The sequence below is a fragment of the Episyrphus balteatus genome, chromosome 1, assembly GCF_945859705.1.
Source record: "Episyrphus balteatus chromosome 1, idEpiBalt1.1, whole genome shotgun sequence".
Classification (NCBI taxonomy): Eukaryota; Metazoa; Arthropoda; class Insecta; order Diptera; family Syrphidae; genus Episyrphus; species Episyrphus balteatus.
Genome location: NC_079134.1, coordinates 168,461,809 through 168,487,602, shown reverse-complemented (window position 1 = coordinate 168,487,602; position 25,794 = coordinate 168,461,809). Strand labels below are relative to the sequence as shown.

The window sequence follows — 25,794 nt, the reverse complement described above, 5'->3', positions numbered from 1 at the left end:
CATTTGGCGATTCGAAAAATTCTATTTAAAAAAATTAGCTTTTGATTCATATTTAGGTTCCATAAATACTTTTAAATAAAAAAAAAATTCAATAAATTTGAACCAGTAGTTTTGTAGATATTCAGAAATTACAAATGCAAAAAACGGTACCGATAGTAACGATTTTCGAAAAAAGGTTAACTTTGTCTAAAAATGTATTCTGAGTAAAAATTCTTTAATCATTGAAAGCATTATTTATCATTAAAGAATGAAAATATTTCTACAAGAGGGTATTTTTAACGTCATTTTGTGAAGACCGTTTCAGAATAGAATCGTTTAAGAGAGAAAATCTTATTTAAAATTTTTAATAACTTTTATTTTTGGTTCAAAAAGAAGCCAAAAACACCTCTAAAGACAACCCCAAACAAGATTTATGGTTTAAATACAACTTTCGACTTAAAATAACACTGTGTTACAAAAATCAGGTTTCAAAATATACGCGGGCGGAGACCCATCACGTTTTGTAGAGCTAGTCGCACTGATTACGAAATGGTATTTAAAATCTGGAGTTAGTGGCAAAAAAACGGTTTTTTAGACCTTCACCCATTGAAAAAATTCTAGCTTCGTCAAATTTGTATGCATTTTTTTAAATGTATAAATCATGTGATTTGGAAAAATCACCTAGAATTTATAAGCTGTCAAAGTTTAAAAATTAATTTTTTTTGCCATTTTCCCAACTTCGACATCAATTTAAAGCATATATTTTCAAAACAACATGCTGTTTTAAAAACACATTCTAAAATAATATTTATTTCCAAACCGAACGAGGTATTTTTTATGAAAATCGGTTCAAAATTGGATTAGAAAAAAAAAGTTATAATTTGAACCCAGATACAGAAATTCGAAAGTTTAGGCACCGAACAAAAATGTTATTTTGGCACGTAGTACGATAACTTGGGCGCCAGGATTTGATAAAGGTTGTTGTAGAGTAGTTCAATACAATCATTTTTTACTATGGGAGGGGGGTCTATCTATCTCCCCCCTTTAGGAGTTAGGGGTAATTTTCTAAAAAAAATATTAAAATTAAAAAAAAAAAAATTATTACAAACAACGGCAACACTTACAGTTATAAGTGATATAATTTCCGAAAGGCAGAATTGTACATTTAATTCTAATTTTTAAATCAATATATTTTAACTATTTTTTTTTTAAATAATCAATTTCAAAGTTAAAAATAAACGAAAAAAAAATTTAAAAAACTCAATAATTAGGGGGAAGTGGTCACCCTTCGTACAGTTTTTACTTATTTTTCTTTAGTTATTTATTTACTCACTCCAGCTTCGAGAAAATGGACTTTATTTGTAATATGTATATTATTACACTTTACAAAAAAATCTGACACTTCTAAGTCAAAGGCTTAAATAGTTATAGCCATTTTACTGGGATAAGATTTTTGTACGAATCCTCCCCATTCGTGGGATACCTTAGTACAGCACATGGGGTACATTCGTACAGGATATTTAAAACGTTAATTTGTCTAACTTTTGATTTGTCAAATGCCAAATATGAGTTTTAAAACATTTAATTACTTATGAATTTATTAATTAATTGAACTTGACTCAGAAAAAAACAAAAACAAATAAAAAACTTAATTTTTCGCGATTCGATGATTCTGAAACAAATTATTATTTACATATGTAAAAATACCAACCTTAATTTACTATAGAATGCAAAAAACTTATTATAGAGGTTTAAATTTCATTTCAATAAAACTGTAACTCCGTGTTTTGATTGTTATCTGCTCAAGAAAATTTACTGGCGGGCATACGTATGCGTACGGATGTGCCCCATGTTTGACTGTACGAATGCTCCCCAAGCTGTACATAATGCAGAAAAATCGATTTTTGAAAAAATGTACCGAGATTTTGCAATATTTATAATTAAAACACAAATTTAACACTTTAATCAACAATTCTTCATTACTGTTTAGCCAAAAACATACTTAACTTAAACACAATATGGTATCAAATGTACATAAAAAAATTACTCAGAGCACTAAAAAACACTAAAAGTCTTGTGGCGACCGAATCCGTTGCACTTAGGAAGCAAAATTTATCTAGCAGCAAGCAGCTCGGCGCCTACTACATATGTCTATGCACACTAGTAAGCACGTGTTTGAATACCGTTTAGTTTTTGTTTTATGCTCACTGTACGAAGGGTGACCGTGTACGAAGGGTGACCACTTCCCCCTACTATTTTTGTCCAGACTGTGAATTTGAATAAAAAATTGACTCATGTAGAAAACTGCCTCAATTGATTTCTTATCGAATAGTAAAAAGTAGATGTTTCTATGCCTTCTAGGTTTTGAGAAAATTGAAAAATAATTTTATCAGATTTTTCAATTTATTTTTTTTTTTTATTTTTTTATTTTTCAATTTTCTCAAAACCTAGAAACATAAAGTCTTCACTGTTCGATAAGGATTTGACAGTTTTAAAGTCCTGACAGTTTTAAGGCCTGCTACTTTAATATATAACAATGCATAGTTTATATTGATACCTATAGTTCTAGATCCCTACAGTCATGTTGAAGACTTTCACATCGTTTCAGGGAACGTTCTCCTAGTCTATTTTTTTGTGTTTAGAGGTTAATTGAGAAGAGTCGATAAATTACAGCTATACCGAACATTTGAGCATGATATTTTAATCATAAAACAGAGTAAAATTTTTAATAATTCGGACCTTGCATTTTTCCATCTCCATGATTTTGGCCCACAAATGTCACTAACATAGCATTTTACGTCAGTGAGTTAGAAATATTAAAAAAAAAACGAGTATGTGTACACAATCATGTACACGCGACTGAAGTTATACTTCTAACTCAGTTAAATACTAAAGTAGTACCAACTCTAAAGGTGAAACGACAGCCCTGCTGCCCAATTGTTTTGGAGATGGCGATCGCGTCATAATCCCTTTGACATTCTTGTCAAAAAACAAATTTTCATACCCACCGTCCCATAAGAAGTATAACTTCAAAAAAAAACAACTTCCAGGCCGAGAAATTGGAATAAAGATACTGTAATCAAAAACCTAAAAATTAATTAATTTTTTTTCCCACCCGTGACAATATAAAATATCCTTTTAATTTTAAGAAATAATCAAGACGACATATTTTTTCTTTGTCCAGTTTAAATAAACAACAAATTTCACTGCTTTTTTTTTATGTAAGTCTATTATTATTGTTGTAACAAAGAACAAAAAAATTCTTTTTTATTTTGTGCTTAAGACATTTACAAATTTTGAAAATTTTTTACCAACTTTTACATTTTTATCGAATTTTTAAACTACCTATAATTTATCGATATTTTGTATGAAAATATTACAAATTAATTCTGCATGGGTATTATATTGATGGGGATTTGAAACTTGGGAAATAACGAAGCTCAATCAAGAAACTTGAAATGCAAATTATAATTTACAACTAAAATGTGTTATTAAAGAAGTTTTCCCTTATATTAAATGTCTTGAAGCCAAGTTTTTAAATAACTTTAGACTGAACTTCACTTTGATATTCAAAATTAAATTAATTATAAGCTTAAAACTTAAAAATTATTTAATAAATCACCCTGTAATATTAAGCTAATTACTTGGCACCCATTCAAGTTAACTGAAACTGAATTCATGTTCAAAAAAAAAAAGTTTTCAACTTTTGTTTTTCGTTTTGGGCCCGACCCTAACTTACTTTTTTTTACAACATCATCATCGTCGACGTAGCGAAAAGAAAAATATGTTTTTCTTTTTTATTTATGTTTTTTTTTCCCTAAATACAAAAAGAAAACCATGTTTATTGTCTGAAAGTTTATATTTTCATTCAAGCATAACTAACATTTAACAACAACAACAACAATAACAAAAATTGTGTTGTGTTAACTTTTTTTCGGTCTACGGACAACCCCAGAAAAAAAAATATAAATAAAAATAATTTTGTAAGCGACAGATAGGTCAACGAAGTATGAGGTAACCTTTAATTATGTAAATGGCTTAGAAATTGTGTGAGTGTGTGTTTTTTTGAATTAAATGTATGTCAAGTGCAGGAAGGATAGCGATTTGTTTTGACAGCTCTATAGGAGTATTTTCCCTTTGCTTGTCGACGAATTTTGGATTCGGGTTTTAGAATTTTAGATACGGTTGTTGCTTTGCCAAAAATTGTATAAGAAAATACAAAACAGAGATATCTTGAAAATGTATTTTGACAGGTAGGGTGGCTCTTTCACAAAAAAAAAAGAAAAAAAAAATGTAATGGAATTTAACTGTGAGGATTAGATATCGTGCAAAAGAATTACATTTTCACAGGAAAAAAAATCTATTCATCTTTTTTGAATGACAAAGTTGCGTTATTTAGGGATTGACGGTGTTATGCGTATACCTTCATTGTGTAAGTATAAAAATGTGTTTTTTTTTTTGGAAAAGCGGATCTAATATCTTGAAATGGAATACTTAAGAAAAAGTTTATAACATGGAAGAATTTTTCTTTGATATATTTTGTTGCTTTCAATAAGATTCCTTAATCTTATCATTATCATATTACGTTTATATAATTCGGTGGGAGATTTTTGGTTGGAAGAGAATCGTTAAGAACTGTTATTTGGATAATTTGTGTTTTTTTTTTTCTTTCTTTAAAATCGAATTAGGAAGGTAAATATTTTATTTTAAATTCAATTTTGAGATTTACAAAAATTAACGTTATGAGGATTTATTTTTCTACCATGGATTTTTAAATTGGAATTTTAACAAGTCTATAAATAAAAGAAATCTTTTTTTTTCAGGAATAAAATTTTTCATTTACGGCAATTCAAAAAATACTGGTATAGTAATTGTAGAATACCATCAAAGCTATTTTGCCATTGTAAAAATCTAGATTGAACATTTGTTTTGAAAATTTGAAGCAATAAAGAATTCTAAAGGGTTTCTGACATTTTTTTGAAAGAAGGATTTACGTTCATATTAAGGAAATGAAAAGCGCAAGTTGACTGTTTAATATAAGAAAAGTATTTTATTTTAGAAAAAAAAAAAAAAAATTATTAAAGGAGCCATAAATTTATGACTAAATTTATGACTTAACAAACAATTGTCTTTTAAGTTTATTTTAATTTAATTGTTTTCACCAACCTTCAACAGCAATTACTACACAGATAAAACACTTCTAACTAAATTTTTTTTATTCGATATTAACATTATTATTTTTTTTTGTCTTACAGGTAAGAACAAAAAAACTCTACAATATTTATAGTGACTATTGAACGGAAATTTGTAAGTTCATGAGAAAGCATAATTTTTTTCGATTCCATAGGGAGCAGTGAAAATAAAAAAAAAATAAAAAAAAAATAAAATAAAATAAAAAAAAAAAAAAATATTACATATATAAAAAAATATACAAAATAAAATGCAGGATTTTATCGCACGAACTTTCCCGTAGAGCTCAAGTTTATTTAATTTTTATTCATAATGACAATTAAAATATTAATAAAAAATACTTAAAATTCGTTTTTTAGACAAAAAAAAAAACCACAAATCTGAGTTACAACTTGATTTATTTTATGAAGATATAATTTAAAAATAAAAAATTAAAAACTTAGCCGTTTTTTAATACATATTTTTTTTTCATAAATAATTCTTTGAATAAAAAAAAGAAACAAACTAACTAAAAATAATATATCGTGGACACAACGCCAAAACCACGAATCTGCAAAATTGTAGTTTTTAGAAACACGGTTTCAAAGTTTTGGAAACTCGTGCAATGGAAATTGATAGTTTAGGCTGCTGGGCAACAGATAGAGGACCGGAGTCGATGCAGTGCATAGAGAGACTTAAAACAAGTTAAATGATTCATTAAAGTGAAAATGTCCAAAAATGCAGATTCGTGGTTTTGGCTTTGTGCCGACGATATCTTTTAAAAACCAAAATTTAAAAAATGCAATAGATATTTCATTAAAGCAATGTGCCAAGAAAAATGCTTGGTGAAACCAAAACATTTATTTTAGGGTTTAAAAGCATTTTATATGTTAATAAGTCCTTTTTTGGCTGAAGAGTTAGTATTTTAGTGTTTTTTAGAAGTGCGTAGGGTTGCCGAGTACTTGTCCTTATTTTAGAGGTGTTACACGACATTTTTAATATTGAAGAGAGTGTGAGCTAAAGTTTGGTGTATAGAGTATAATTTAGCCTTTTAGTGTGTTCAAAAATGTTGGTACCTACTCTTATATTCAAAGAAAGTTGTTTGCAGTTTTTTTTTTTTCTTTTGAATAGGGTTGCCATATTTTTAAGCTTACATTCTTTATATTCATACAAAAAATCGTAAAATATGTGTTCCAAAAAATGTGAAAATATTAACAACTTAAAGACAAAAAGTTTTGATTTTTTTCCATATCCGTTTGAAGTTTCGAGAACAATTTGCTGTAGGTATTCTAGAAACTATTTTTTTGAAGTGAAAACTTCTTTAGTATCGTAGTGATTTGAAACACGATGAAAGAAAAAAGTGACAGCAAAAATCAATTGATTATAACTTTTTTTTGTTTTTATAGATAGATATAAAATTTGTTATAGGTTGTCATTTAAAAAAATGGATTTAATGGTGTTAGAAGAGAAAAAAGATTAATTTTTTTTTGCTTTTTTTGATGAAAACTGATTGCGTTAAAAAAAATTCTAGCTCTTTTTGTAGATGTTGTATAGACATGGTCGATATAAATATTTTGAGCTGAAACAATAAGCTTTCAGGTGATATAAAATTCATTATAAATTGTCACAAAAAAAATTTATTTAATTATATTAAAAGAAAAAAAAAGATTTTTGTTTGCTTTTTTCATGAAAAATGATTGTTTGAAAAAATTATTATAATACTTTTTGCGCATTGTAAAATTTAAGTATAGCTTTATATTTTAGGAAAAGCTTTTTAATGGTGTAATTAAAAAAAAAAGGATTTTTTAAGGTTTCACTTCTACACTTAGGGAAAAAACGCAACGTAAAATGTAAAATGTTCAACGTTGATTTAATGTTGAAAAAATTAACATGAAACTTCTTCAAAATAAAATTGAAACAACGTAAGAATTTTTTTTATTTTTGTCGGATTCTAGCTTTTGTTGCATTTTATCACTCTCATTTCCAACAGTGAGATAGCACGTTGGTAAAGCATTCGCCTAGTAACTCAGGAGTTGTAGGTTCGATCCCCAGCGGCTGCCCATTTTTTCTTTTAATAAATTGATGCTTTTTTAAAGTTGAAACAACTTTGATTTAAAGATGTTTTATAACGGTAAAACACTTTAAACTAACGATGTTCTACTTTGATTTAAAAATTTTCGTTTTCAACGCAAAATCATTTCGAAAAATTCGAAGAAAATCGGCCCCAGAGTCAAAAATATATAGATACTAACATTTTTTTCTAAAAATCAACACACTAATGAAGTTTCTATCATAAGTATTTAAGGAGTTATTAACATTAACATGAGTAAAGGCATACCAATTTAAGCGTTTTCTTAAATGATCGCTAAAGGGTATCAACTTTGCATATAGAGAGCAATTTTTTTCTTAGAATATACCCAAAAATCATCCCTCATTCTTGGACACCCTCTAAATTAGCGAAAAAAAAAATCATCATGAAATGAGATGAAATAATTATAATGTATGGGAATCTAAACCTCAAAAATTCCATAACCTCAACAATTACTTATAATTTCATGTTAAATTGTTATTAGATTAAATTCACGAAAAGTTGTTCATAAAATAGGTGTGACAAATTGAATTTTGTGGTATGGATAACCGTTTTAGAAAAAGTTTCCACTTGTTATTCCGCTTAAATTTTTAGTTGTCAAAATTAATTAACGAACAACTATGGGTAAATTATAAAACCCACAACCACACATGAAACTTTTACCACTATTTAGGGAGGCCTTTGTAAAGTTCATATATGAAAAACAGAACATTTAGTGAAAATATATATATAAATTTAACCAACATTGTCAAGTTAAGTTATGGTAAAGTCTATACAAAATGATGATTTATCTTGTCTTGAACGTTTTTGAAATTAAAAATTATTTCTATTTACTTTTCAATTGAAACTTGTGTGCTCAAAAACTTCGGTAGGTACATATAAATAAAATTCCCTCTAGCGATGAAAATGAAAATTAATTAAACAAAATCTCCTTTTCCATACTCTTTATACCTATTTAATGAAATAGATATTTTATTTATCTTAGAAAACAAAAAACATTATGAAGTACCATTCTCATTTTCTTCTTGAAATACTAATTTGCCAGCCACCTTAAATTTTCCCCCAAATTTTTGGAAACCATGCAAAAATAATAATTGACTCCCATCAGCAACATATTTTCAATTTGCAATTAATAATTTAAAGAGAGACGTCCTTTTAAATATTTGATATTCTCAAAAAGATACTTACCCTTATAGAAAACCTCTTACACACTTCTTAGAACACAATAACAAAAAAAAAGAGACATTATTACAAAGTCACAAGGCATCATTTCAAATAATTTACTTCATCATGGTTTTAATAAAACAACAACAATTTTTCTTCTATCATCATCTATTTAGTTGGCTAAATAAAGAGCAGCAAAAAAAAGGACGAAGAACAAAATCTCAAGAATACTATCATATCCGTTTTTCTTCTCGTCACTATAAAAAGAGTCTCTCTTGAAACGTGCCTACATCCTCCATCAACAACAACAAACCGATAAACTTGCCTCTTATATGCCAAGGATTCGAATAATCTTTAATAAAACACTACATTTTCTAGAGGGTCTCTTTCGATATAAAAGGGTGGTTTTCCCCCCATCACTCTACCAATACCCAATTTATTATACCCTTCTGCAACTTGTGTGTGGTTACCCCATTATTTATTACTCCTCTCTAGTCTGTCTTACACTTTAATCCCTCCAGACGTGTGGCTCATATAAGGTAGGTATGTACCTCTCCTCTTCAAATATTTCCTTGCCGCAATATGATAAAATATTATACCCCGATGAATGAAATATCTAGCGCCATAAAAAAGGACATTCTCTCTACTCTGTGTGTGTGGTTTTGAAGTGCAGAATCTACAGGCGACTCTGCAACAGAATCGTTTGCATCTCGAAACTAAAGTCATGGAAGGGGTCCTGACAAGTCTGTTTTTACTGCTTTTCGACTTCATTGCAATTGTCTGCTCTTGCTTGTGGTTTCTTTAGGTGTTTATATTCCCAAGAAATAGGGGAGCACCAGAGAGAAAAAAACTTTAAGTAGGGGAGAGAGAACGAGTCACTATACCCTGCCTCAAATCGATTAGTTTGGCCAACAACACTGATGTGTATGCCTGTGCAGTGACCGCAAACTACTCAAACATTCTGGTATACAGTCGAGGCCGGCATATCAGCCTCGCTTTGACCACACAACTCCTGTCTGTTTTATGGTTAGTGTGGGATGTCATATTCACATTTGCAAAAAAACCCCTCCAGGCGGCGCAGTAAATGTGTCATGAGAGAAGATAGATATGCAAACACACACACATAACAAATTGTTCTCTCTCTATCTCCTTTCCACATACGAGGACATACATATATTATTTGACGATAAGGTCAATAGCTATGAGCGGATATAAGCTATGGTGGCATATCCTTGAAATCGATTTAAATCTCCTCGTTTCCGTGGAATTAATAAATTATATTGTTTTCTCATCTCGGGAATTATTGATGTCACTAAAGCACAAAAAAAAAATATAAATGCAAAAGGGGTTTTCCATGTTGACATTTGATACAGATACCAACCACATAGACCAGAATGGCCTTTAAGCGGATATGGATATGAAGGATATGCTTGAAAGTTAAATAATATATCGTTTTTCTTTGGTGGAAAAGGATTAAAAGCTTAATGACTTGAGGGCATTTTTTTCTATTACAATAATTCCTTTTCAAATAATAAAAATTCTAAAAAAGTTTTATTAAGAGTTATGAATGTCATATTCAAATCAATTCAATTCAATTCAATTCAATTCAATTCAATTCAATTCAATTCAATTCAATTCAATTCAATTCAATTCAATTCAATTCAATTCAATTCAATTCAATTCAATTCAATTCAATTCAATTCAATTCAATTCAATTCAATTCAATTCAATTCAATTCAATTCAATTCAATTCAATTCAATTCAATTCAATTCAATTCAATTCAATTCAATTCAATTCAATTCAATTCAATTCAATTCAATTCAATTCAATTCAATTCAATTCAATTCAATTCAATTCAATTCAATTCAATTCAATTCAATTCAATTCAATTCAATTCAATTCAATTCAATTCAATTCAATTCAATTCAATTCAATTCAATTCAATTCAATTCAATTCAATTCAATTCAATTCAATTCAATTCAATTCAATTCAATTCAATTCAATTCAATTCAATTCAATTCAATTCAATTCAATTCAATTCAATTCAATTCAATTCAATTCAATTCAAAGATTCCTTTATTTCATGTTATTATTACATTTAAAAAAATGTGAATATTATGTTTGGCATCACTGTTTTATAGTATTGTAAAATAAAGTAATTATTACTGATAGTATCATGCCGGAAAATTTTCTTTAACACTCCAATTTCCTATCTTGAACCTCATTTCTTATCTTTTTTTGTTTTTGTTTGTTGTAAAATTTCCATCCATCAAAGTATAAAATGAGATATCTTACTCTTTACTAACTACATATTTTGTCTGGCTTTAATTAAGAAAATCTTCTACTTAACTCCTCTCTGTATTACTCACAACACAACAAAAGATAAATGAATTGTAATTTAAGAAGTGGAAATAAGTAAGAAGATTATCTCTTTTCATTTCAGTGATGTGCTCTTGTTTTTTTGAGAAATGGGTTTTTCGAGCTTAAAAATACGACACCCCATCCTCATTCCTTGATAAATAATAAGCATCAAAAAACTTTCTTCTTCTTATTTTTTCTTAGAAATAATAAAAAAAAGATTGATTTGAAAAATTCAACTATATAATAAATATGAAAAATATAAGATTGTTGTTGTTTTTTTGTATTCTTTTTGTTTGTATATAAAATGTAATGAAATGGAAGATATTGCACAACATTTTTATTATTACTTTTCATTTCCTTAAACGATTTTGTCATTCATTTTACTCAAAATGAAAAGAAAGTCATTCATGTCCTGAGATAGGAAGAACATGTTCAGAGATGCTAAAAAGGAATTTTTTTTTTTGAAGAAGAAGAAAATGATATATGGTTAGTTCTGGAGAAAATAGGTATCTCATAAAATACAGAACTTGTCATCGGAGGGTAGAGTCATTGTCTGGGAAGCAAAGATTTATAGCTTTTGATTGTATTAGCAAGAACGGATAGTTTTTATTTATAGAAATATTTTTTTTTTCCAGGAAACGTCAAACATATCATAAATGACATTAATTTTGTACTTATTTGAAAAATACAATGCAGTAAAGTTACAGTCGATTTGCAATTAAGGAACAAGATTTGATTCAACAGTCGGTAAAGAATAATATTGATTAGAAACCGTGGAAGTTCTTTTGAGGCCATGTATGACCAATACCAATATTTTTACTAGAAAAAATCTGGTAGTTTTGATTTTTATCTCAATTATTTGTAATAGTGGCCCAATTAACTCCTTAGTTTTTAATGACTGTTAAATATCCAAATTTTTAGTCAATTTTTTAAGGAAAATTTTTTTTTGGTCTTAAAACTTAAAAATTGAAAAATTTTCAACAATTGAAGTCTAAAAACATCTCCGTGTGACTAGGTACTGGTTTCTAAGATATTGCGCTCTTAAAATTTTTACAGTTTCGTCAAAAACTATATAATTTGCAAAGTTGTTTTTAATTGTTTTTCTAGTAGTATTAACAAAAGTCTTACAAAATTTGAAAGATATCACGAAAATTTTTGAAAAATGGTAGAAATTCTGAATTTGTGGACCAGTTTTCTGCATTACTTCATTCAATTAGCTTAATTTTGAACTTAAAAACAGCAATTTATTGTTTTGTTTGCAAAAATCTTAATTTTGAACAAAAAAAAATTTTAATACAGCAACAGCTGCAATTTTTGATTAATAGAAGTAATATTATTTTAACTTCTGACGTTTGAACAAAATAAAACCAATAAAATAGTTGCTGTGCGGCGCACAGTGGGGCAGAATAGGTCGATTTGTGATATTAATTACTTCTACTAATAATAAGACATTTTTGTCACTTTATTTGGTTTTGCAACTTAAAGTAAGCAGTCTTCTTGAAATTTTTGAACTATTTTCCATTAAAATATTTATTTTTCTCCAGGAAATTAAGTAGGAAGACAAAATATTAATAAATTTGAAAAAACCTATACATATTTTTGAATTATGTTTTTTTGTATAAAAAGTGAACTTTATTTTAAGAAATAGTTCTTTAGTTTGATCTAAGAAAAGTATTGTATGAGAAGGGGGCTGTATTACCCCTCGTTCCGGTGGGAGGGTCAATTTTCTAAAAAATTTAACCTTAAATTAAAAAAAAAAAAAAATACATAAAATCTACAAAAAGACCTAGAATAGGTACTGGGCAATAGCTTATTTGAAAGCTTATTTTACATTCTTTCAAATGTTCTTCGATTTAAGTAGTTTTTGCCTATACTTTTTGTGAAATAAAATTTTGAAGTCAAAACTTTGAAAAAAATTTGTCAAATTTGATGTTCAAGTTATTTTTCTTCTCAAATTTGCTTTGTAAGGTGGGACTTTTCTTAAAAACAACTTTATAGCCGCATCAATTTTGATTGGAAAAAAATTAATAATAAATTAAATTTTAAAATTATTTTAATAAAAAAAAAGTAAAAAACAAAAGCACTAACTTTATATAACAAATCACCCTGTTTCACGAACTTCTTATAATAAAGAAAAAAAAAAAAAAACATTGTTTATAAGTAACCAGTGCATGATTGTCAAAAAAGAATGATTTTGTAATTTATTTTAATAAAAACAAAAAAGGACTTTCTTTAAAAAAAAAAAAACAGTTTTTTGAAGTTCAAAATTTAATTAAAAATATTATAGGAAAATATTTAGCAAAAGTGTTTGTATGGGCTTATAGAGTAATTACTTATCATGCTTTCTCCATTTTTAGACTTGCTAAATATTTGCCTAAACAGAAGATTTTGAGAAAAAACTTTAAGATGCTTTTCAAAAAATTAATTTTTTCCTCATTCAATTTTTAAATATAAGAAATTAAAAAAAATTTTTTTTTTCAGAAGAATAGTAATTTACATATTTTTATCTATGCGAGAAATTTGTATTTTATTTTTTTCTCAAGTAATTTTGAGTTTAAACAAAGAAACAAAAGAACACCTTTTTTATAACTTATTAAAAACTGAATTTTTTATCTAAAACTCTCAACTTCAACCGCATGAATAAACATAAATCAAAGACTTTGAACAAAACAAATATGCTCATCTTATCAATTTTACTGTTCAGAACTCCTGATCTTTTTTCCCATAGCTTTAGTTTAAAAAATAACCTTTATATCACCACACTATATGGGGCTGCCCCCCTGTGCGGCGGTTGCCTAATGTTGCCATTTTTTTAGTTTAAGTTACTCCACTTCATAACCTGAAGTTGCAAAAACGAATTTAAAGTAGCGATCGATGATAATAAACAGCTTATTTTTGGGCACCTTGACCCATGTTATGACTTAATAAAAACGTTCTTGCTCCTAGATTTCAAGTTGCTTGGAATATTAATTGTTTAAAAATTTCTAAATACATACAAAAAAAAAATAAATCGTTTGAGAGAATAAAGCGTATTTTTAAACTTGTTTTTGTTTTTTAAAGAAATTTTAAATAATGTTGGATCAACAACAAAAACTAAAATTTCAATCTCAATCTCTTGCTTTCAAAATTTGTTTTTTTTTTTTCAAAGAACAAATTATTAATTTTTTTTTTCAAAAAACCAAAAATGTAATTTAAAAAATTTTTTTTTTGATCTATATCAAAACTTTTTTACAAATTTTGTTTAAGTTGAACAAGTCGTTTGGGAGAAATTTACCTTGTCACCTTATATGAAGGAATTTTTGGAAAAACTGTTTTGAAAATCGATAGAACGGTTTCTTGTAAAAAAAATGATTAAGATTTCTATTATTAAGATTTCTTTCGCTTTAAAACAAAGTTTTATTATTAAAAAAAAAATAATTAAAAAACCCAAAATTTTGTTTTTTGAAAAACTCTTGACTTAAGTTTTTTTAACGGTTTTCCAATATTATTAAATATTTATATTATGTTAAAATCGATTGAATCGTTTACGAGTAATTCAGAAATAAAGAAAAAATAATTATTTATAAAAATCTAAAAACTCTAATTCGAAAAAAGTCTCTGACCCGTTTCCAAAAGATTAATTCTCCAGAAAAAAAAAAATACATTTTTCAATTTTCTTTAAATTTTGTCTTAGTTATGTATGTAGGATCGCTACATTTAGTACACACAAAAAAACATCCTAAATTAAAGCCAAACATTTGGGCAATTTTTCATTTCAAATAATTCCATTTTTATGTAAAGAAATTCGTCTAAGATATAAGAATAAAAAGCCAGAATAAAGTAAATGAAAATTATTCGGTAAAAGAATTGTGCAAAGTAAAGAAAAGAAAAGCGAAGTAAAGCAAAGTCAAGTTAAAGTCAAAGCAAAGATCTATTTGTTTAACTTAATAATTTCATATTAAATCTATCTCTAAATTTAGTAAACATTTAAACTTTTTTTTATTAAAATTAACATTAAAACCCTAATTACAATTAACAAATATTTTATCAGTGAATTAAAACTATAATCTCTGTCTTGTTTTTTCATTAAATCCCTCCCCCTACATTATTTTTAAATTTGAAACTTTACTTGTAAAATTGATAACAAGTTTATAAATATTGACCCCTGACCAACGATTTACAGAATTTTTACTCAGTACCTAATTATCATAATGTTTTCATCATTTTTAAATAGGAAAACCAACACGGTATTTTGTATTTTATTCCATTTTAATTTTACACAAAAAAGTACTCGCCCAACGTGGGGCTCGAACCCACGACCCCGAGATTAAGAGTCTCGTGCTCTACCGACTGAGCTAGCCGGGCATATCATAACATAATTTAAACCAAATAAAACAGGTTGGTGTGCTTTTTTTCTTACCTAAATTCAATTTTGACTAAAATCTATTTTTAGTTCACTTTATCGCCCACGTATAAACGTTTTATTAAGAACTTTACACCTTTTTTTTAGAGATATAGACTTCTAGACACTTTGTGTGTGTGTGTGCTTAGAATTGTCTGAATTGTGTTGTTGAAAATAGAAATAAAAACTAATAGCTAGATTTTGTTTATAAAATTGAGTCTCCCCTCTGAATGATTCAACAAAGTTAATTTTATAATTTTGTGTAGATAATTTATTTATTTGCAAAAGTAAACCAGATCATCTATATTTTTTAAACAAAACAATGATTTTTAAATTGAACATGTGATTTCAATACTTTCATTGAAAGAATCTAACAAGCAAGATAACCACTCTAATATTGATAACAAGGAATAAAATTGATCAGTTGTTTCTTAGAAAATTTCATATAGATAGGTACTAACTAGGGCAAGGTGAGAAAGGCATTTTAAAAAATGGATTCTAATGATACCAAAGTGCTTTACAAATACAAGTCTTAACTTTTTACAGTCATTAATATTACAACAGTCAATCTGTTCATTGAATTTATTTAAAAAAAAAAGTTAAAACCAATAAAAAAAAGAAGAAAATTGAATACTTTTGTAACTGATACCTGCTCCATGTTCATACTCAATAGAATACGCGACGTGACATTTTAGATCCTATAATACTTTGCCTCTTGAATGACAATGAATCGCGTCAAACTTTCAATTCCTCGTGTCGCCTTGTTCAGTTCAGGTCCATTAAATTTAGCATAAAGAAGCGAGGTATAAATTTCTTTTCAAAAAAAAAAAAAATAAAATAAAAAAGAGTCCTTGAAAAATTTCCCAATAAATATCACTCAATTGGCACTTTTCAACACGATGATGTAGCTATATGAAGCTGGGTGTAGCATATTTTCTTCTTTTGCTCTTAAATTAATCAACCATTTTGCCAGTGTCAGAAATCAATCCACACAAAGTGTGTATTTCGATTAAACAAAAAAAAAAAAAGAAAGATAGGGCCAAATAAAAATTTTCAAAGAAAAAAAAAATACACATTTCCGCCAAGTCAAGTATAGTCCTATACGATATTTGAGATTCCCATCAATATGAACGAATCCTGCCGAGCGAAACAAGCTAAATTGGGCCAATTTCCAACAAAGAGGGTGCGTGAATTTGATTTTATTTTCTCTGTGTGTTGTTTATTATTTTTTAATCTTTATTTCTTTTTTTTTTCTGTAAATTTTATTTTTTATTATTTTTTCTCTCTCGTTTACCCCAGTGAATTGAATGGGGATTTAATTAAAAACCAACACCTCAGCCCCAGCCCCTACATTTTAACGTTTTTGTTTGTTCTTTAATTTTTTTTTTTTTTGTGGGGTATTCAATTTTTAACGAGTATAAAATCTATACCCACCTCACAAAAGAACGGACAAAAAGTTATTGCCTCCATTTGGATTTATGTTACCCTAACACACAACAAAAGTTAACACAATTCCAAAATAGGCAAAAAGAAAAATATACCCGCTACAGCCACTATAACCATTGTCAGAGTCGAGAGAGTATAAAATTAAAACAAAAATTGATTTGGTTTTTCAGTGCGGGCTAAATCGGAAGCAAAAAGTGCTGAAAATCGTAAAAGTGAAATATAAGCTGCTACTTTTGGGAGTTTTATTATAACAGAGCGGGCACTTAAAAAAGCTAGGAAGACAATCAGCTTGGGGTACTTAAGGTGTATCGAAGAGTAAAAGCCACATTTTTTATTACTCATGGCAACGGCAAGTAGCTAGCTAGTCATATCTTTATGGAAAAGGAAAAAAAAAAGAAAATTCATGGAATTGAAATTTAAACATCCCTCGAGTATTTTAGGATTTAAATAATGAGTGAGGGGTACAAAATCATAAATATGTTAATTTCGTCAAAATGAGCTCAGGAATATTGATTCTTGGTACTTAATAAGCTTCACAAAAAAAAAAAAAAAAAAAAAATGAGAGCTGAAAATAATATTCCTCTTTAAGAGCTGAATCCATAAAAAAGATAACAGGTGAACTTGCATTTTTAAAAGTAAAAGTACCCATTTGCCTGTTGATTTTTTGAGTTCCTATTTTTTTACTTGCCTCAATGTATTTTTGTTAAATTGTGATGCTTTTTATCAAAGGCTGAGGTAAGCTCGCCGGTTCCAGGGTTTTGCCGAAGAAAGCACAGTAAAACTCGGCTATAGAAGAAACCAAAAACTCAAATTCTTTATTTTCACTATAGAATCGTTCTTTATTGTTCTCTACTTTCTTTAAAAAAAAACTTATATACTACTTAAAAATAATGCCCAATACTCCAAGAGAGAAGGGGATTTTGGACGGAGATAAAAGAAATAAACCCTAGGATGACCAAAATATGCTATTATGACCAAACTCAGAGTGAGATGGTGGTTTCGGGAATTATGACCAAACTACAAATGAGATGGTGGCTTCGGATAGAGACGGGGATTATACCTACTGGTCGGAAATAATGCCCTTAACTCAAGGTGAGAAGGGGGACTCGGAAAGAGACGCTAAATCTACCTAGCTAACGTCAAAACGGAAATTTGCCAACATTCAAAAATTTAAAATAATACGGTATATCTATTATGGCTAAAATAGGTGTATTGAGGGAGAAATCGTCTACTCGAAGTAGATTCAAAAGATCTCTGCCTTATTCGGAATTTCTTACTTCTACTTAGTAATATTTTTACACAAAGCAAGTGTGAACTATATAAAATTAAACGGTAAAATTGATATTAAATTAATAATAACACTGTGATAGTTCAAAAAACCGACAGAGGGCTCTTATGTCTACTAAAGATAATTCGAGTATGCTGAACACGATGGCGTTCTTAGTTTTTCTGGATTAGGTCAAATAAGAAAGATTTTTGCGTTTGAAATTTTGTTTGCACATGCCAAAACTGAGGGTATAAAACACCATATATTTTCCAATTTTTGATTTTTTATCGATGAAAAATGATGGAAAATCTATTTTTTCGCAAGTGTTATTCATAAAAGAAGTTATTTGAAAAAAAAATCTGCCGAATGACATTTTAAATCATTATTTTATGGCAAAAAAACGTCGATTTTTCTTCAATTTTTCTTACATTTTTTAACTATAAAGGTACAAATGTATGCGAAAACTCAACATTTTTTTGTACACACCTTGTATGTGTTAGTACGTTAGTACTCTGGAATATTATACATATGTAGATGTAGATATTTAATTAAAAAATCAGACATGGTATCAATATTTTTATTTAATTTTTGTTTAAGTTCAAAAAATCATTTTTCTTTCAATTTGTTTTAAAATTAAAACATATTTACTATTACTTCCATCTGCATTATATGAGCTTACATACACAACACATAATATATTTGTCACAGTCCCCGTTTAACTGAAGAAAATATTTAAAGATCAGAAACGTGTTTCAGATAAGCGGGTTTTTCTCTTAAGAGGGTTTCTCTTAAGCGGGTTTTTATGCTACTTGAGCCCATGGGCGTTTTGCCCCCACTTCCCCTACATATGTATTGCATTTAAACTTTTTGTAATTTTTTTATTTTATAAACTTAAAAATTAAAAAAAAAAAACAGTGTTTTACTGCTACTTTTTCACTCTTAAGCTTAACCAATATTGTAGATAGGTAGGAACTGCCTATTCGTATTTGTAAACAAAGCCATATTCTATCCTGAAATACAACATCAAATCGTTGCCACCGAGTGCTGCATTTAAATTTAAGTAATACGAAAAATATTAGAAAAATTGAAGAAAAATCGACGTTTTTTTGCCATAAAATAATGATTTAAAATGTCATTCGGCAGATTTTTTTTCAAATAACTTCTTTTACGAATAATACTTGCGAAAAAATAGATTGAAAATATATGGTGTTTTATACCCTCAGTTTTGGCATGTGCAAACAAAATTTCAAACGCAAAAATCTTTCTTATTTGACCTAATCCAGAAAAACTAAGAACGCCATCGTGTTCAGCATACTCGAATTATCTTTAGTAGATATGAGAGCCCTCTGTCGGAAAAAAAAAGTTCCATTTTCGAACACAGTGTAATAATAGTTTTGAGTATAAAACAAAATGTATGTTGTCGTGTTGTTGCTATTGATGGCATAATCCGGGACGTTCAGTTGTTTCGGTATCGGTTTTATAGTCTGGGATGGGCGGTTGCCAAATAGTTTTAATTAAATTGATTTCTTTTTGTTGCTGTTGATGGCATAGTCCGGGACGTTTTATTATTTTGGTTTCGGGTTTATAGTCTGGGATGGTTGGTTTCCATACAGCTTAAATTAAATTGGTTTGCGGTGGAAAGGAAAGTGTGACGCTTCGTTACAAAATATTCTGATGGAAAACCTATCGATGTTATAACTTTTTTAACAAACTTTTATCGTAATTTTTTGTTTGTTGATTGGTTAAATTTATAGAAGAACACAAGTAGTACAGAATTACTTAAAAAAAGAACTAAATTGTTTCTGACATTCTTTTATCATATACATAGGAATAAGAAGGTACTTTGGTAAAATACTCAAGTTACCTAAGAAAGAATACGTAATAAGCCTGACTTAAAACCAAATAAAAATTTAACTAAGAAGTGTCATTTTGCAATCATACTATTTTTGTATGAACTTGAAAAAACTATGAAATGTTTCGTTTGGAGTTTGCCTTAATTTTATTATATTAATCACAGTCACACTTTTTCCCTACCATCTATAGAAATTGAAAGAAATTGATTTGAAAAATTGAGTGGTAGAAGCATGGGGAGACGAAAATTCCATTTTTGAAACACTAGGCTTGAAGGCACAATATGCAAAGAAACAAAGCACCCCAAATTTTCTTATAATTTTACTGTAGGTACTACATAAAAGGTATGTTTTCCAAATAAAAGGAAATTCATGGAAGTTAAAATAGTTTTCAAAAGAACCTCTCATATCGAAAAAAAAAACAAACTTATATAAAAGTTTTAGATGATTAATTTAAAGAGAATTTTTTATACATACAAAATTTCAAAAATATTGAAAAAAATGTCAATAAGATTCTTTTTAATTTTAAAAATTTTAATACAGCTTTTTGTTTGGTTGCAACTTTTACTTTAAGGTGGTTCAAAAATAAAACTTCCCATCATAAAAAAGTCTTAAGAATTATTATACTGAAAGTGAAAATTTTGGAAATATGTATCTTTTTATCATAGTTTGTTCTGTGGTATCACAATGGATCCATTAGGGTCTAGGTAAGTGTGTAGGGTTATTTGCCTGACAACTACTACTACCTAACCTAACCATATTATGTAAAACAAGTCCGTCGTCAGATTTGTCGACTTTTAGCCATTTCAAAAATTCTGGTGTTGTCAATTTCTGTTTTGGTAGACTTAATAAACTTAAGATTTTCAAAAATTATGTAAAATAATTAAAAAATTAAAATATTTACAAATAATAAAAAAATAATTATGAACATATAATATATATATTAAAAATTGACTAACATAAACATTTTAAAACAATGTCAGTTCAATAACAGAGTACAAATTTATTCGATTTTGTGCCTGGGTAGTGAACCAATTCTTTTATAGTCAACCAATTTTTAAACAATTTTCATACAAAATACGTTGTTTGATATGGTTTGTAGTTTTAAAGAATAAATCGAAAATAGAATGGCCTTGTTTAAGTACATGCTTCAAATCGTAGTCGAAGTGAATAAAATGTTTAAGAAGTTCTTATCAAAAATTAATGTTCGTACTAAAAATTTGGGTACTATTTTTCTTGCATTTTTGACAATGTTACATTGAATACTTTGATACCGAAACGACTTTCTCTTAATAATTGACAAGATTACTTTGTTAATATTGATTACGTTGAATTAGTTTGCCAAAGATTACGCATACAAAAGATTACTGAAATAGTCACTACGGTGTATACGCAATATTTTTCTAAAGAAACATTTAAATTTTTTTTATTTGTAATAATTTTTGTATGTCTAAAAACTATTCAAAACTAATAACGCTAAGGCACCCAATGAAATAATTTCTTCTTAAAAAATTATTTTAGCAAGATTTTAAATGTAAAAATTCCTTGAATGGTATTAATTTTGTCAAAAAAAAAACGAGAAATATTTTTATAATATTTTTTGACTTTGACCTGAACCCCAGCATAACCTTCGCAATCTATTTACTTGCCTGTGATCAAGTCGATTTCTAAAAATATTGTCTATTTTTATTCTTGATGTGATTTTGTCCTTCAATTTTTTATCTATCGAATTTTATAAACTCCAACCCACATTTAATATCGTTTTTTTTTTTTTTTTTATTACAAAATCAATAAACCTGCATTGATACTTCTTTTTAACCAATGCACCATAACATAACCGCACATAGCTATTAACTTTGATAAAATATAGGTACCCTTGGTGACATTAAAATATGAATAATAACATTCTGTTTGCTTAAAATTTATGCATAAATACATTTTGTGGAAAATGAAAAAGCATAACAAAAAAAAAAAACAACATTAAGGACCCATAAACCCGTTTGTTTTGGAATACATTTTTAGAGCTTCTAACGCATTTACAAGGATCATATAAATTCCGTATGTTGACGAAATTTTCAACGACAGTAATTTAGTGTGTTAGCGTATAAACATACAATATTAACTGTTAACAGCCTCTAAATTGCTATTTAGGATTCCCTTTGTGTGTAAGTGTATTTATATACCTATCTCAACATAAGGTAAACAAACAATGGCAGCATAAAAATAAAAACTTCAAAAATGTGCGTCCTTGTGGGATGAAAAATAAAGGACTTTCTTCATATACACAAACAAATACCATGCAATCTAATCCCTGTGAGATTTTATGAAGCCTCATATATCTTACAATCTTTTCTTCTCTTGAATGTGTACGGGTACGTCACATAAACCGAATATTAATGTTATAAATTAAAATAAGGATCCGTTTACATTTTTTCTCTTTTTTTTTCTTGCATTTCTTTGATCAAACTCATCTGTCAGTTAAGTTTCGTTGTTTTTTGTTTATTTTTTTTTTTTTTATTTTTTATCGATGTCAAAAAATAAAACTTCCTCTAAAGTCCACACATATAAAATGGATAAAAAAGAAACTTATCAAACCCAAAGTGATGAATATTTAATTTGTAATCATAATGTTTCAACTTTATAGGCGACACATTTATAGCTTCCCCCTTTTTTTTTCTCTCCATTATGTGGACGTATAAATCGAAAAACAAAAATAAACGAAAGAAATGGAAAAAAACAAAAATTGTAAGGAATAACTTTCGAATTCGAGAAATATAATCATTGGGAATAAAATGGATTGCTTTTAAATTATTATCTACCCATCTGTCTTGTTCTAAGAGAGAGAGAGTTTCTTAGTCCTAAGAAGGTCCAATCAAATCTCGATGGGATTATTTTAATTTTTGTTACAACAAACATAAATTAAAGTAATTCATTGGGGAATCTATCCAAAAGACTTATTAGAAACTAAAGTAATCCCATTTGCTGAAACGAAGCTCTAATATTTAAGTGCCAATTTTATCAAACGAAAGAATAATATAACTAAACTAATGATAGTTGCCCATGGTAATCAAAAAAGATACAAAAACAAATAATGAGATTTCAACTTTTCTATAGAAAAAAAATGTTGCGTATACACCAGAGTGACTATGTCAGTAATCTTTTGTATGCTTGGCAAAACTAATTTAACAAAAATTACTATACCTAGTAGCTTTGTCAATTTTTGGTTTCTGGAAATTCTTGCCATGGTTGTTTTCAGACTCAAGTATCCAACGCAACATGAAATGCAACAAAAAAAAAAGTAAAAAAAAATATTCAAATTCTAAGACTTTGTTGATTTTAGCTCTATAAGATTAATTTTTGGTAAAAACGTTTCATCGTGACTTTAATGGTTAAAAAGTTTTTAATAATTGGTTGAAGCTTTTAATCATTTATGATGGCTCCATTGTCAGCTAAAAATAACTGATGCACTTTTGGGTCCGTTACTTTCCTTTCAAGCAGGCAATCAAGTACTGTTATAAATAGTAGAAGACTCAAGATGCTTCCCTGATGTACACCTTCTGTGATTTCAAATTCTCCGGTAGCTCCACCTGCACATATTAATTTAGTAACTGCTACATTAAACATGATTCTAGAAAACAGAGAATCCCGAATATGCAGATTCTAGAAAACTCAGAATCGTGAAAACCCAAAATCCTAAAAACCCAAAATCCCGAAAATAAAACAGAAAAATTAAAAATCTCTAAAATTCCAAAACAGTCAGAATAATGTAACCTTCGGGGCTAATGAGTTTTCTAGATTTTGGATTTTCGGGATTTGGACTCCTAACCTTCCATTGTGGTTCAGATACTTTGATTATGGAGACAACAATCATGTGGCGTCTAAGCCCGATGTCTCACATCTTTTTCCAAAACTCTGAGCTCCGTGAAGTCAGAACTGCAACTTGAAAATTTTTGACCCAAAAGTAGCCTAATTCGTTAGTCCAACTTCCCAAGTAACAATTTAGCTTTCATAAGGGTTAATGCAAGCTATTTTTTGGATTCCATTAGAAAAAAGGACATATCATTTTGGCGCATTTTACTGAAATTGCATAGGACTTTTCTTCACAGGTAATCCCAAAGCTAATACCTTGTGACAAACAGCTTTAAATGGCCTTACGGAGGTCTTCCTGCAGAGGGTTTATCTAATGCAGAAACCGAATTACTTGCGTAGGATGTTATAATAAGGCCAGGAATCGATCCCACGTACCTCTGCATACCAAGCCAGCACCTTACCAGTAGACCATGCAAGATAAGTGGAAAATAGTTAGCTAATTGAAACCTCACATTGAAATGCAATTTTTTTTCTAATGCGTTAAAAACATTGCATATCTGAAGGATAAAAACTTTGCATACTTACAGGTGACAAACATTGCATACTTACAAGATGAAAACATTGCATACTTACAAGAACCTCTTGGAACAGGTCTTATAAAGGCCTTATTTCACATGAAAATAGGTACACGGTTTCCTTAGAAAGGTTCAAACAGGTCTTATAAAGGTCTTCTTTAACTGATATTTACAAGGCTTCTTCTAAACACTTCTAGATAGCCTTAAGAAGACCTCCTTTTTTCCAAAATAGTTGCCTTGCTTAAGTAAGCCTTAAACTAAACGTATACAAACTATAGCTTGTCGAATCGAAAAAAATGGACCTTATGCAAGCAAAATTGTTACTTGAATTTTGTCCATCTTTTTTAAATGTTTATCCACCCGAAATTTCTTGTATGCGTAACTTTTTTTTGTAGGCATGTTATATTAAAAAAATTAAAATATTTATGTTCTGATTATTACATCAAAAAAAAGTTACGCATACACCACAGTGACTTTGCTAATTTCCTCTAATTTTATCACTGATTTTTTTTTAATCATTCACTAACTGTTAAAATTATAGATACGCTTGTATTACACAAGGCTGTATAATTTGTTTACTTTTCCAGTTCGCAAAAAAACATCTTAAATCATAAAATTTGAAAATTTAACACCTTGGCTTAAATGATGCCATCTCATTTTTGTATCAATGCAATTCAGAGCACTTATTTTATTCTATTATAACATATGCCTCAAGTGCTTAAATGTTTAGAACAAATTTTTTTTTTTTTTTTGGAATTTTGAGGACTTTTGAATAGGGACAAACAACGATTTTTGGCATATCTTAAAAACTCGAAGTGGACCAACGACAAAAGCTTGAATTTTTGAAAAAAGTAATTTTTGGGGATTTTGAACTTTTCAGTACAATTTCTTCAAAGCGTACAAACGATTATTTTTGCTATGTATCCATTTCTCAAAGTCGACAAACGATTGCCGTTTGATTTTTGAATAACAAATAATTTTTGGGGATGCTTAAAGACTGTTTTTTGAATATTTCTTAAACGTAGGGTAGACAAACTATGAATTTTGATATTCTATCAAGAACTCGAAATGGACAAACGATTTTAATTGGTTGGACATGTTTGAACGTTTTATACTTTTTTTTTATATTTTCAGACTTCCTAAAAAAAAAGGATTTGCTCCAAAATTTTTTACAGGTGGACAAACGAAAATTTTAGGTTACAAAAGGTAAACAAACGAATTAGACTAGTTTGGTTTTCCTTCTCCATTACTGTAATGCTCAAATTTAATTAAAATAAAAATGATATTGGATTTTCAACGATTGCTTTTACATTAAACTAAAATTTCTATCCAATTCCGAACAATGAAACAATTTTCAAATGAAATCAAACGAATGACAGATGTCAACTATCAAATGCAGTAGCTTCAGTAGAAAAAAAAAAATAAAATAGCAATTGCGATATTCTACTTGCAGCTTGAATGAAAACTGGAAAATTCTTCCAGTTTTTCTGTTTTGCTGTCAAAGACAGCCTTCAATATGCGCTTCAATACAATTCATTGGCACTCAATAGTATAGTTGGTTCGCTTAGTAAATCAATTTTTATTTTTTGTATTTTTTCATTTAACTCAAACTCAACGCTCGCAATTTTCGCAATTCGATTCTCTACGACGACGACGATTCGTTTCGATTGGATTGAAGAATTCACCACTTTGGCGTTTTTT

At 28.4% G+C, this 25,794-nt stretch overlaps 1 protein-coding gene and 1 non-coding gene across 2 annotated transcripts in view; one reads left to right on the top strand and one right to left on the bottom strand.

Annotated features, from left to right (window-relative positions):
- The window catches only part of LOC129907511 (protein N-terminal glutamine amidohydrolase), a 234,183-nt gene that overhangs the window by 59,562 nt on the left and 148,827 nt on the right, over positions 1 to 25,794 (top strand). The window lies entirely within an intron of this gene.
- Trnak-cuu (transfer RNA lysine (anticodon CUU)) lies at positions 15,036 to 15,108 on the bottom strand. Its single transcript has one exon. It is a non-coding gene; the product is annotated as a tRNA-Lys (tRNA).